The following is an 11,675-nucleotide window of genomic DNA, read 5'->3' as shown; positions in this document are numbered from 1 at the left end:
GTAGGTAGACGGATCCTTGCGAATAATCATCCCGAGAGAATATAAAACGCGCGCGGCCGCACAAGTTTCGGCCTTTACCGCGTTTTATCGCGCAGCCGAGCGTGCGAGTCAACGAGAGGGAAATGACCCTGAGTGATGCAGCATCCCCTAAAAGACACATGTCAGCGGAAGGCACATAATGGGCGAGGAAGACGTCGTCGACAGTCGCCGTTGTTCCCCAATCTGTCGTCGTCCTGCGCAAAAGTGACGTTTCTCAGACGAGTTTCCTCGACTTCGCAGATATTCGCTCTCCGCGTCGAGCTTTGTAAAGTCAAGCAAAATTGAGAAATATGTTAGAGATACTGCTACAAAAAAGATTTATAATATCAGATTAAGATACATTTTTATAACATTGATCCTGATTGAATCTGATCTCAATTTGAAAAACTGAAACGCGGACTTACTTCGACTTTGATTTCGACTTTCGTTTAATGTTTTTTAAAGGATAATAAAATAAAATAAGAGAGAGAGAGAGAGAGAGAGAAAAAGAGAGAGAGAGAGAGAAGGAGGAGCGGGTTGAAAAGAACGTTCTTACAGGTAATACACGTCGTTATATTAAAAAAGCTCGGCGACCGTTTCGCCGCTTATGAATTTTACGCTCCCGTTGTTATGTGATTACCGTAAAAAGGGCTGATCGCCGAGACGCGGTAGGGAAACTACGCCTTTTTCGGGCTCGTGCCGTTCCGCAGCATCGCATCGAGGCTCTTCGAGGAAGCCAATTACGCAAAATACGCGGCGGGACGGTGGGACGGCAAGATGGAAAAAGGTCCGGCAGCGATTACTATACCATAGCGCTACTTCCTGATCGAGTCACCGCCGCGTCGCGCCGCGCTGCAGCTCTGGTGCGGTCCACTCTAACTTCTTGCGCCGCTAAATAAGCGCTTTTTGCCGCGGGCACGTTTCTCCCCTTTTCTCTCCGTGAACTGTCAACCGGTTTAAGACGAAGTAAGACCGCGATGTCTTCATATTAATCGTTTAAATTAAAAGAAGGAGGAAGATTAAAAGGTCGGACAATTTGAAGATAAAATTATACTCTAACGCGATCATGTCATTAAACTATAATATAAAATCATAAATTATTTTGAAATTAATAGAAACTGTTTTACGAGGACTCTTGTACAGAAAAAATTGTCCCCCGCGATGAACGTAGGTATCTGGATAACGTCAATTGATATGAGAATTGTAGCCCATTGTAAACTCCGTCCCGCACTTTTGTTCGCGGCACGAACGAGTCGTGGGCAATTAACAGGAATTTATAGGCAGTAAAACTGCTTTGATCGAGATCGGGCGGAGGGCGGGTTAATGGACAGATTGTTCTCATGCGAACGTATGGGAATTGTTCCCATAAAAAAAAAACGGCGCGCGGGATATCGAAACGCGCATATGCGATACAGGACTAAGGGAGGATGATTAATGCTCCATTTAATATTTATCCATTATTACTATTCCATAAATAGTAATCTCACATAATTATCTCATAAATAGCACAATTATCGCTTATAAATAATTCAGATCTAACAAGCCATCTGTTCTCACTCCACAGTACAAATCTAATCGCTCTATGGTTCCAGCAAATAAATTTTGCCCGTGTTACTTTTTTGCAATCGTTTTACCATGGCGCAATCACATTACGTGTTTATTGTTTTACGTTATCTTTCCGCATGTGTAATTACGTGTGTCTCGGTTGCAGTACTTAATACCATTATCAGGGTTAATTACACGTTATTTCCATCCAGTTAACGTCGAAACACGACGCCAGAAAAATTACTTCGTGCTCCCGCACTATGTTCGACCTTTTTACAAGCGGCGAAATTGGAATCGCTCGTTACGCATCGAGCATGGGGAGAACGGAGGACGGCGGCGGCGGCGGCGGTTCTGTCCGCATCGAGTGGTGGTGGTGCATTCATCGCCGTTGCATTTATCGAACACGTTCATCCTCCGCACGCGCGTAGGTACGCCGGATTCGGTGTTAGTCTCGTCTCGTTCGCAAAATACGCATCACTCGCTAAATGAAATGACCGAAAATCGAAGTTCGCGGGAGCGGCGTGCGCCGCGCCGATATTTGTTCGACCATTCTCGTGTAAACACGTAAGCGTGCACACGCGAGTAGCATACGCCCGGGTTACGCGACCATTCCGCAGCTTCTTTCACGGGCCTGCTTCAAATCCGCGATGCGCAGTATTGCATTCGATTTCAACTTTTTCTCTCTCCCGCTCTTTCTCATTCGTGCTCTTTCAAATAAGCACGTTTTCAAAGGCGCGCGTGCATGCGCTGCGTGCGAGCAAACAGATCGACTATTCGCGGATAGCCTTGTTGGAAACAATACGCGCACCGTTGGAAAATCGCATTTCTCTTTGTTCTCGTTTTTCCCCCCTATTTTTCCCAATGTAAAGAGTGGCGCGGGAAGTAAAGGGAGAACCGAAAAAATGCTTAACGGGCATTATAAACCGGTTTGAATTACGACCCCCTCTGCGTACTAGGCATCACGTTCGTTACTCGAAATATGCACGTCGACGGGGGCCGTAAATCGAATCCCAAATTCGCAAAGCACCAAAATTACCATGCAATAATCCCCGATCGCGTAATACGGGAAAGGGTGGAAGGCGATTTTTCCTTTAATATAATCCCGTGATATTTTGTGCGCGCAATGTGCTCGTCCCTTGTATAAATTTATTTATATACTACACCACTAGCTATACGTAAGATTCAACATGTAAAAAAAATTTTTTTTTCTTTTTAATCAATTTTTTGTTAAATTAAATTTTTTGAAATTTAAATAAAACGGAAAATTAATATACCTACATAATTGAAGCACAAAGGCAAAAAGCATTGTGAGTTACCATTCTAATTTAATTTAGGGAAATATAATATTATAAATATAATATTTTTTACAATAATCAGACATATCGCATGCAAATATTGAATACTCTTTAATATTCACCAATTATCTAGTGTTGTCATAATTAATAATTATTATAAAAGATAATTAATTTTTATCCGTTTTTTATTTTGCTCTTTCTGGAAAATTTTATTTCGGTAACAATTTAATGCCCTAAAAATTTAATCCAATTATCGGAGCGCTACGTAATCTCCGTTATAACAAGATTGAACGATTTGTATGATAAACACGTAACGCGCCAGTCAGCATACAGTGGTGTTACACAAGATCTATCATTCTTCCGCCTCTATAGTCACACAAAATACACGAGTGAAAAAAAAGAACGCGCTCACGCGCCGCGCGTGCTCTATCTTTTACGGGCGCGTTTCTCTTATTTTACAACCGCGATAATCGCGACGCAAACTCGTGCGGGTTTGCGCGAGAAGTGTATCAAATACATAATATCTCCGTAAGTTTGCTCCCGGAACGCGTGACGTTTTCGTCTCAACGGACAGACGTTCCGCTCGTATCATTTACAACGCGGCTTAGCTTGCTTTCGGATTCTTGCAATTAAAAATGTATTCAGTATGTAATCGGCGCGTCTCGTTGAGTATGGATATCACTATAAAGAGATATATAAGCTAGCTAGAAATTTACTAGTTATAAATCTTACTAGTTATAAATCTTTAATGACAGAGAAAAAAGAGAGAGGAGAGAGAGGAGACGACAGACTGTAATTTTTCGTTCGACTCGTCAGTTTAAGACTGGTTTACGCGATTAGAAGTGTCGTCTGTCGACGCGTATAACGTGACAATAAATTCTAATACCGCTCGTTAATCTCGTGTTGCTGTGATAAGCGAAATATATATTCCAACCAACTGTTCATATCGATAAGAAGCGGATGATGTTCTAGATTCTAGAATATATGTGGTTGTTGTGACATTTCATAATTTATAAAACAGTAATTTGTGAAACATTTAAAATACGAGTCGGGAGATGTTTGCAACTTTCGCATTAAATGAAAAAAAGTCCAATGGCGAATAGAATTTTAAAAATGTCAGAAATGTTCAGAGCTTTTACCTCCAGTGAAAGTTACTTATTGTAAAAATGTTGGAAATAAACTAATAATATTAATATTTCATAAATATAACAACAGTTGAGTGCTGCAAATAATTATTTATCAGTGAATTTATAAGCTGCGCTTCGCACAAAGATTTATACAATTTTGTATATAGTTTAGATTTGTGATCGGGCGTACGTAATTTCTCAATATGCATATATCAGGCAGGATGTTATGCGGGCGGCAAACATGTACGTGCAATTAGAAAATAAATCTAATCCCGGAGTTTATCGCTCCACGGAAACTTCGGGCGACTGAGCTTCGCGCGATTGTGATATTATTGCCGGCGCACAATGCCAGGCACGATATAATCTCGACCAGAAATTAACGTAATCACACGTGTCCAATAATTTCCGGATCGTGTCTTCTCTTCCCGTTCGCCGCTTGACAAACAACCGATTGAGGGATTAAATTTCCGCGCGCGCAACTCAGAATTAGATGATAACTTAGCTCGACGTATCGCTGGGATTAACGTGCGTCGCTGAAAGCAATATCGCCATTGAAATTACAATTGAAAACATAAGTAATTACCATGCGACAAGCTGATCAAAAACTATTTCACTAATAATAAAAAGAATGCAGTTTGAATTGCAATCTGGATCGAAGCTTTTAATTTAACATAATTTATAGATTAGATCGAATTTCTATATTATTATAAACAACAGGATGATCAATGATCATTTATATAGCATTGTACACATTTTATTAAAAGCGTAGTTAACAATTACTAAAAGTAGAATGTGCTGAAAATTTCGCGATTATTAATTCTTTTTTGATAGCTTAATATAGCGTAGCTGTTCGATGCACTAAATCATTTTATATCACCGTGGAAAATTATCCTATTTAAGGAAATAAATCGCGAATAATGGGCTTCAACGTAACCATTTATATGATTCTTTAGCGACGCGTGCTCGTTCATCGGCGCACCTGCTTCTCAATTAATTATCCTTCCAATAAAATACTGGAGAAACCGTCTGGACTCTCGAGACAGAGCACACGTTTGGAATAATTAGAGCCTGCTCGACAAATTCACGCAAAGAGTGAGCCATGATCGTCCGTAATTACGTAAATGCGCGCCGTGGCTTTGAACTAGTAGGATCGGTATTAAAATCAGTCGATTCGACATTTGAGCAACGCTACACCGCCTTGTCCAACCAGTTTAATATCCGGTAGCGTTTAAATCTTGAAGGAAAAGGCTTTCCCCTTTTTCAAAGTATCTCTTTCTCTCTTTCCTCAACTCCATGTTACCATCTTATTTTCCTCTTTCGCCTCGTACTCAATCACGTATAAACGCAAACATTGCCATCGAAAATATAAAAATTCATTCGTTTTCACTTGTCGCCAGTTTTGCTATCATTCCGAAATAAGAGTTTATTTCATTGAAGGTTGCGCAAGCTCTCTTGGTTGGCGATAGCCATGAAGTTATCGTATTTCCTCCGGCTCTCTTAATTTTTCCGTAAGATAACGAGTTTAAATGATATAACTTCTTAAAGCGCCAGTAAAGTAGCAGTAAAATTAATTAACTTCATTAGAGCGCTAATTAACTTCTACTTAATTATGTCTCGAGTTACGAAACTTGAGATGTACGCAACAAGAATAATTGACAATAAAATAAACCGTATAAAAATCGTATAAAATAAATACAAATTGTATAAAATAATTTCGGGCAGAATAAAGAATTAAATATTTTAACTTTTTCTTCTTCTCATGCACCGGTCTCGAATTACATCTTCCGCGCGATTAAAAATTTTCGTCATAATTTTCATCACAAAAGCGACTGATGTCCCAGGATGTCGGATATCAAGATCAGCAACGACACCGACGACGCCGCCGCGCCGGCGCACAAGCGACGTTTCCCATCAAGTTTTAATGACAGTCACCGAAGTTCGGTGGCGGAACAGCCGTTCGTTTCCCGGTCCGTTGTTCGCTCCTGGGCGTTTTGGAAATTAAATTAGATCCACGCACGGCGCTCTCACCATACGTTTTACGTTGCCAACTTACCTCGGCCGAGTAACCGATATCAATATTATTCAACGATCCCAGAGATTATATATTACATATATATTCCGGTAACCCGTATTTTCTCTCTCCCCAAATGTGAGCGAATAATTTTATAAGCCTTTTACCGCATATAATGTATTATAGACTTTTTAAACCACATTTCCTATAAACAAAACTTTAATTTAAAAAAATAATTTATAAATAATAAATATGTAGAGGCTCTGATATAAAAAAATTCAAATTAATTTAGGCAATAAGAGCCGAGCGTGATATTTAGCCGCTAAGATATATTTTACAAAGCTAATAATTACTACAGTCAAAAGTAGTCACATAACGTATTTTTTTACCCTTTTTGGGGTCATCTTCAGCGCATTGTCCTAACATTAAATTAACATACACTTATAGCTATAAAAGAAAATAAAAAAAAGAAGGTCTCATTTAGCTATAAGTGTATGTTAATTTAATGTTAAGACAATGCGCTGAAGATGACCCCAAAAAGGGTCAAAACATACGTTATGTGACTACTTTTGACTGTAGTAATTATTAGCTTTGTAAAATATATCTTAGCGGCTAAATATCACGCTCGGCTCTTATTGCCTGAATTAATTTGAAAAACAATTTATTTTATGTAAGTCAATTTTATTTTACATGTCTATTATTCCGCTATTATTATTCATGAAAAATTCTATTCGTTAGATAGGTATTGAGCTTTACGTAAAAAATACGGATAATAGTTAACTACTCTTCCATCAACGATCAACGAGAGGCAACGTATGCAAATGTATTGGTAAAGAAAACGCATGGAAAGCACGAGCCGATAACAGTGAAAGCCAAAGCCTACGCCGGACATTGAGCTATGCGGGATATCCATTAATCTAATTAAACTGAATCGTGGTCCTTCGTTTTTGGCGAGTAGCGTCCATCGGAAGAGCGAGTCGATCAGCGTAACGGTTCATTTGCTAATGCGAAAGAGTTCGATTTTCCGAGGCAGGTATCACGCGTCCGTGCACTGAGAGAAAAAAATAGTTGGAATAACCATAATCTCACTATATTTTATAGTGAATTTTGGCATCAACTATATATTTATAGTTTAGTTAAACATACAAAATATAGTAAAATGAACACAGATTTATAGTCAGCCTTACTATGACAAGAGTAACCATCTTTAAAACAAAAAAATATATTTATTTCGAAATTTTATTACTATTTTTTAACTATAATTTGTTTCTTAAGATGCAGTCTATGATTATAAATATTTTCTCGTATCTGAAAAAAACACTTACCTTGGTGGGATCGAACTCGGGACCTCTGGATCGTGAGCCAACTGCCTTACGTGGTAGACTACTTCTTAGTTTGATGAAAGTGTTATAAATAGTCTACATATGTCATAAAATCGCGCACTACGCGATAATAATAAAATAATAATAAAAATATAGTTATCTGAACCAATATTTGTAAAATATTCTAATTGTATTGACTATTAATTCTTAACTTGGTGGACTTAAAAATGGTTACTTTCTCTTATCATTTTATATTTGCAATCCTACTATATTTTTACTTAAAATGATTATAATTTATGGTAAAAATTTTACATGGGTTAGTTATACTATGTCTATATTGTTATTATAACCAACATTATAGTAAAAATTTTACATGGGTTAGTTATACTATGTCTATATTGTTATTATAACCAACATTGTGGTAACATTTACTATAAATATGATAATTATAACTATAATTATTTTACTATGTCATTATAGTTCTAAATACCATATATTTTTCTCTCAGTGTGCCTTGTAACTACTCGACATCCTGTAAATCAGATCGGAACGGAAATTCCCAGTTCCCACATGTCTATCCCGCAACGTAGGCGTCGTTAATCCTTGACGAAAACGCGGAGGATCGCATCGTTTACAACTTAATTTTCTTAGTCTGAAATCTTCATAGTGATGTAACAACGATGTAATATTAACCCTCCAGTGGGCACGTGGAGTGTTAATTACACCTCACATTATTTATATGCTGTAAATATTAAAACAATTAATGTTTTTTATTTTCTGTTTAATATTATTCATTATTGCACATATCTTAAAGTATAAATATTAATAGGATACAAACGTTAATTTTAACGTTTTTTCGATAACAATTAGTTCTGTATTGTAATGAGTCCAGAACATTTATTTCTTACAAGTTGTCGTGCATGGGGTGTAAAATACACCCCACGCGCCCACTGGAGGAATATTGCGAATTTTCTTCGTCTCCTTTTTCTTTCGATCCGATCGATCCCGAAGCTCCTGAAAGATCTATGCAGATGGGGAAAGGCGATCGGCAGCTTCCGGGACTCAACGCGCGGCCCCGTTTGCGTTTATATGCAGGACGGGCTGAATGCGCGGGCCCGCATGAATGCATCACGCGGATGTTGCATTGCGGGGTGCACGTGCAGAGCGCGACCGCAAACACGCGCGTTCGATGTGAGATATCTCGATAATTAATCGGCGAGCGGGCGGCGCGTGCGCGCGTGTGCGTGCACGTGCAGAGCGCCGGGGCGCGAATCGATGAGGCGGCTGGCTCTCGTCTCCTTTCCTTCGCGGAACAATTGCGTATCGCAGCCGTGAAATAGCATATTTGACCATCGTTCGAGGACGTCTCGACGCCATCTCATTTGCCAATTACACAATCGCGCGCGAACGGCAAACGTGCGTGTGGGAGGTATAGAAGAACGTACGTCCAACATTTTTTAAAGAGAATTTGCGAGGCTACAAAACCGCGAGGCGACTTTCTAGATAAATTCAATAAAAATAAATTTGATTACAGATTAAAAAAATATGAATCAAATTTAGATTCTCTTATTATTCACTTCCCGTTTTCGTTTCTATGCTTTAAATATGCAGACTATAAAATTAAGTTAAATGTAAAGTGAATTGCATTATGGATTCATTTTCTCCATTTATATATATAACCATTTCATTAAGAAGACAAAAATACATTAATGTTTTTAATTTTCCTATATATTTTTGCGAATATAATGAAAAAGAATGTCGAATATATTTTCCAGTTAATAAGAGAGAAAAAAAAGTGTATTGCTCGAAATAAAGAGAAATCTCTAGCAGCTTTTTCAACAGCTGCAAATCGTAGCAACGCTGAATATAATTCATTTTAGTTGTGCTCAACCAAATGCCAAATACACGCGCGAGCGATTACATAAAATCCCGCCCGAAAATGCGGCGTGTCGTACAGTTTTACAACATCGTGCGTGATGACGAATATGGATGTTACGCACGAAATGATGCGCGCGATTTGTTCCATCCGCCGAAAATAAATTAAAATTGCAGCCCTTCCGAGCTGTTGCGCCAAGTTACACGAAACTGTCATTTACCACCGCTTGAAAATTCGGCCAAAACGAACTTTTATACGCGACATGACGCCATTTTCCACTCGATTTATAAAATTGCGAAACGGAAAAGAGCGGTATCGCCTCGTGGAGGGCTCTACGCTACGCGATCGCTTGCCAATTCCAATAAGACTCGGCAACTGGATTTTCATAAAAAAGTTCGCCCCCGCCAGCGGCGGCAATCGCGCGGCATCCGGCTCGCGAAAAATGCGAAGAAAAAGGTGGCCGAATAATTTCCGCGCGGAACTTTCGGATATCCCGATATTACGGGAATATACGAAATTTTTCGGTCGTTTGTTACCCGAGAAACACGGTTAAAAGAACAGAAAAGAATTGGAAAAAAAGCTACGCTACTGTCCAAGCCGAAAGAAAGCATATCTTAATATTTTATTACTTTAAATAATAATATAGTTAAAATACTATATAATAGTAATATTAAAAGTTGTCTACTATTTTCCAAGAACATTCGACGACAAAATTTCTTCGTTTGAAAAATATGTGTTCCGGACTTATTCTTATATATAAAAAATTATCTTTTTATACAAGATTAATTTTGAAAAGTGCGTTTTAAAAAATACATTCTTATCAAGCGTACTCCTTCTGCCAAACAAATATTTATTTTGGATGATTACTCGTTATGCCTCGAGACATAAATTTGGCTCCCGGAGTTCCCCGTCAATTTCCTCTCGAGCAAATATTTGCTTTGCATGGAGAAAAACAGCACGATACTTGAAGTATGCAAAGTAATCTTTTATTTCCTGCACGCCCGCACGTGTGAATTATACATTAGACTTGATAATACGAGCCTGAGAAGAGAGTCCCACGCGGTTTGACCACATTATGGTCGACGTTTCCATTAACGTATAATACGCTCGCCCACGACAAAAGTGTATCAAATGTTCCACGACGACTCGGAATTTGTAGATCGCGTCGCAAATGTATGCTAATGCAAGTCTCCCTATTAACATCTAAATTCCGAATTCAAATATGCAGGCACCTGTATATTTATTGTACTCAGTACATACGAAACACTCGGTAGCAAATTTCAGAATAAGAGAGTTCGTGCGTATGCGTTATTGTAACTGTTATTGTGCACTAAAGAGAACGAATAACGGACATGTCGATGCATTAATAAGACAGTTGGATTCAGGCAGTCGAGCCAATAAATGCGCTTGACAAATCGGAATCGTCAATCTTATTTTTGCTGGTCGATCTCTGATTCATCCTTTTTTCTGTCTGAGAAAGCTTAATCTTTCGCCATGATCGTACACCTACAGATACATTATTTATTATTCTAAGAATTTGGGATTATTCTAATTCCGAGATGCGTTACACGTAGTAAATAAACAAATCGGTCGTTCCCTATTGCGTCATGTTTAAATCATTGTTCATGTTTTGTCGTTAAATTATGATTGATTTCTTATTCATTCTATTCACAAGAATACTTTTCAATCAAATGAGAAGGAAATATATTTATAGTTTCAAGATCTCACCAGTTTTATATCCGTTTCTACCAATGCAGATTTTAACTTTGATCTTGGTTTAACTTACCTTTTATCTTTCTCTAATTTTAAGAACTAGAAAAGGAAAGTCAGTTAAACCGCGATTAAAGTTAATTTACATTGGTAGAAATTGACATAAATGCTGTTATCAACTAATCACATCTCAAATAAAGTAAAATTGTATTATTGCAGCATTATCATAATTCACAAGAAAGATATTTTTTTATAACAAAGAAAACTTGTCTTGTTATACGACGGAGCACATTTGGAAACATCTACACCTACATCTTCTTACGATGCTTGGCAACTATCTTACGCATGCCGACTGTATTATTAACTCAGAATCAAAATTTTACCTCTCGGTTCCTACGTTGGCCATTCCGTTTGTAGAGAGACGAGGAATACAAGGTGGAGAAACTGCCGAGTTTTCACGGAGAAATTTTCGAGAGAGAATCGACGAGCGGTGCCCGCGAATGAAATGTGGCAGCGTGCTTTATGACGAGAGTAAGACGAGGAGGCAAATCCTGCGAAGTCAAGCTCGGGTGAAGTTTTACGCCGCGCCGCGCGCCGTCCAAAGTTCCCTGTCGCCGGCAGTTCGCGCGGCGCAAAGGTAAAATCTCGTAATTAACGCGGATGGAAGCAGGGCCGAGGCAGTAAATCTGTCAGGCCTCGAGTAGAGTAACACTCCAAGTTTTTACTGGCCCGACGATAAAACGGTGCCTAGAGGAGCGTCGCGCGAAATGC

Source organism: Temnothorax curvispinosus, unplaced genomic scaffold (genome assembly GCF_003070985.1).
Source record: "Temnothorax curvispinosus isolate PA1 unplaced genomic scaffold, ASM307098v1 QBEX01011552.1, whole genome shotgun sequence".
Classification (NCBI taxonomy): Eukaryota; Metazoa; Arthropoda; class Insecta; order Hymenoptera; family Formicidae; genus Temnothorax; species Temnothorax curvispinosus.
This window is presented reverse-complemented; position numbering follows the sequence as displayed.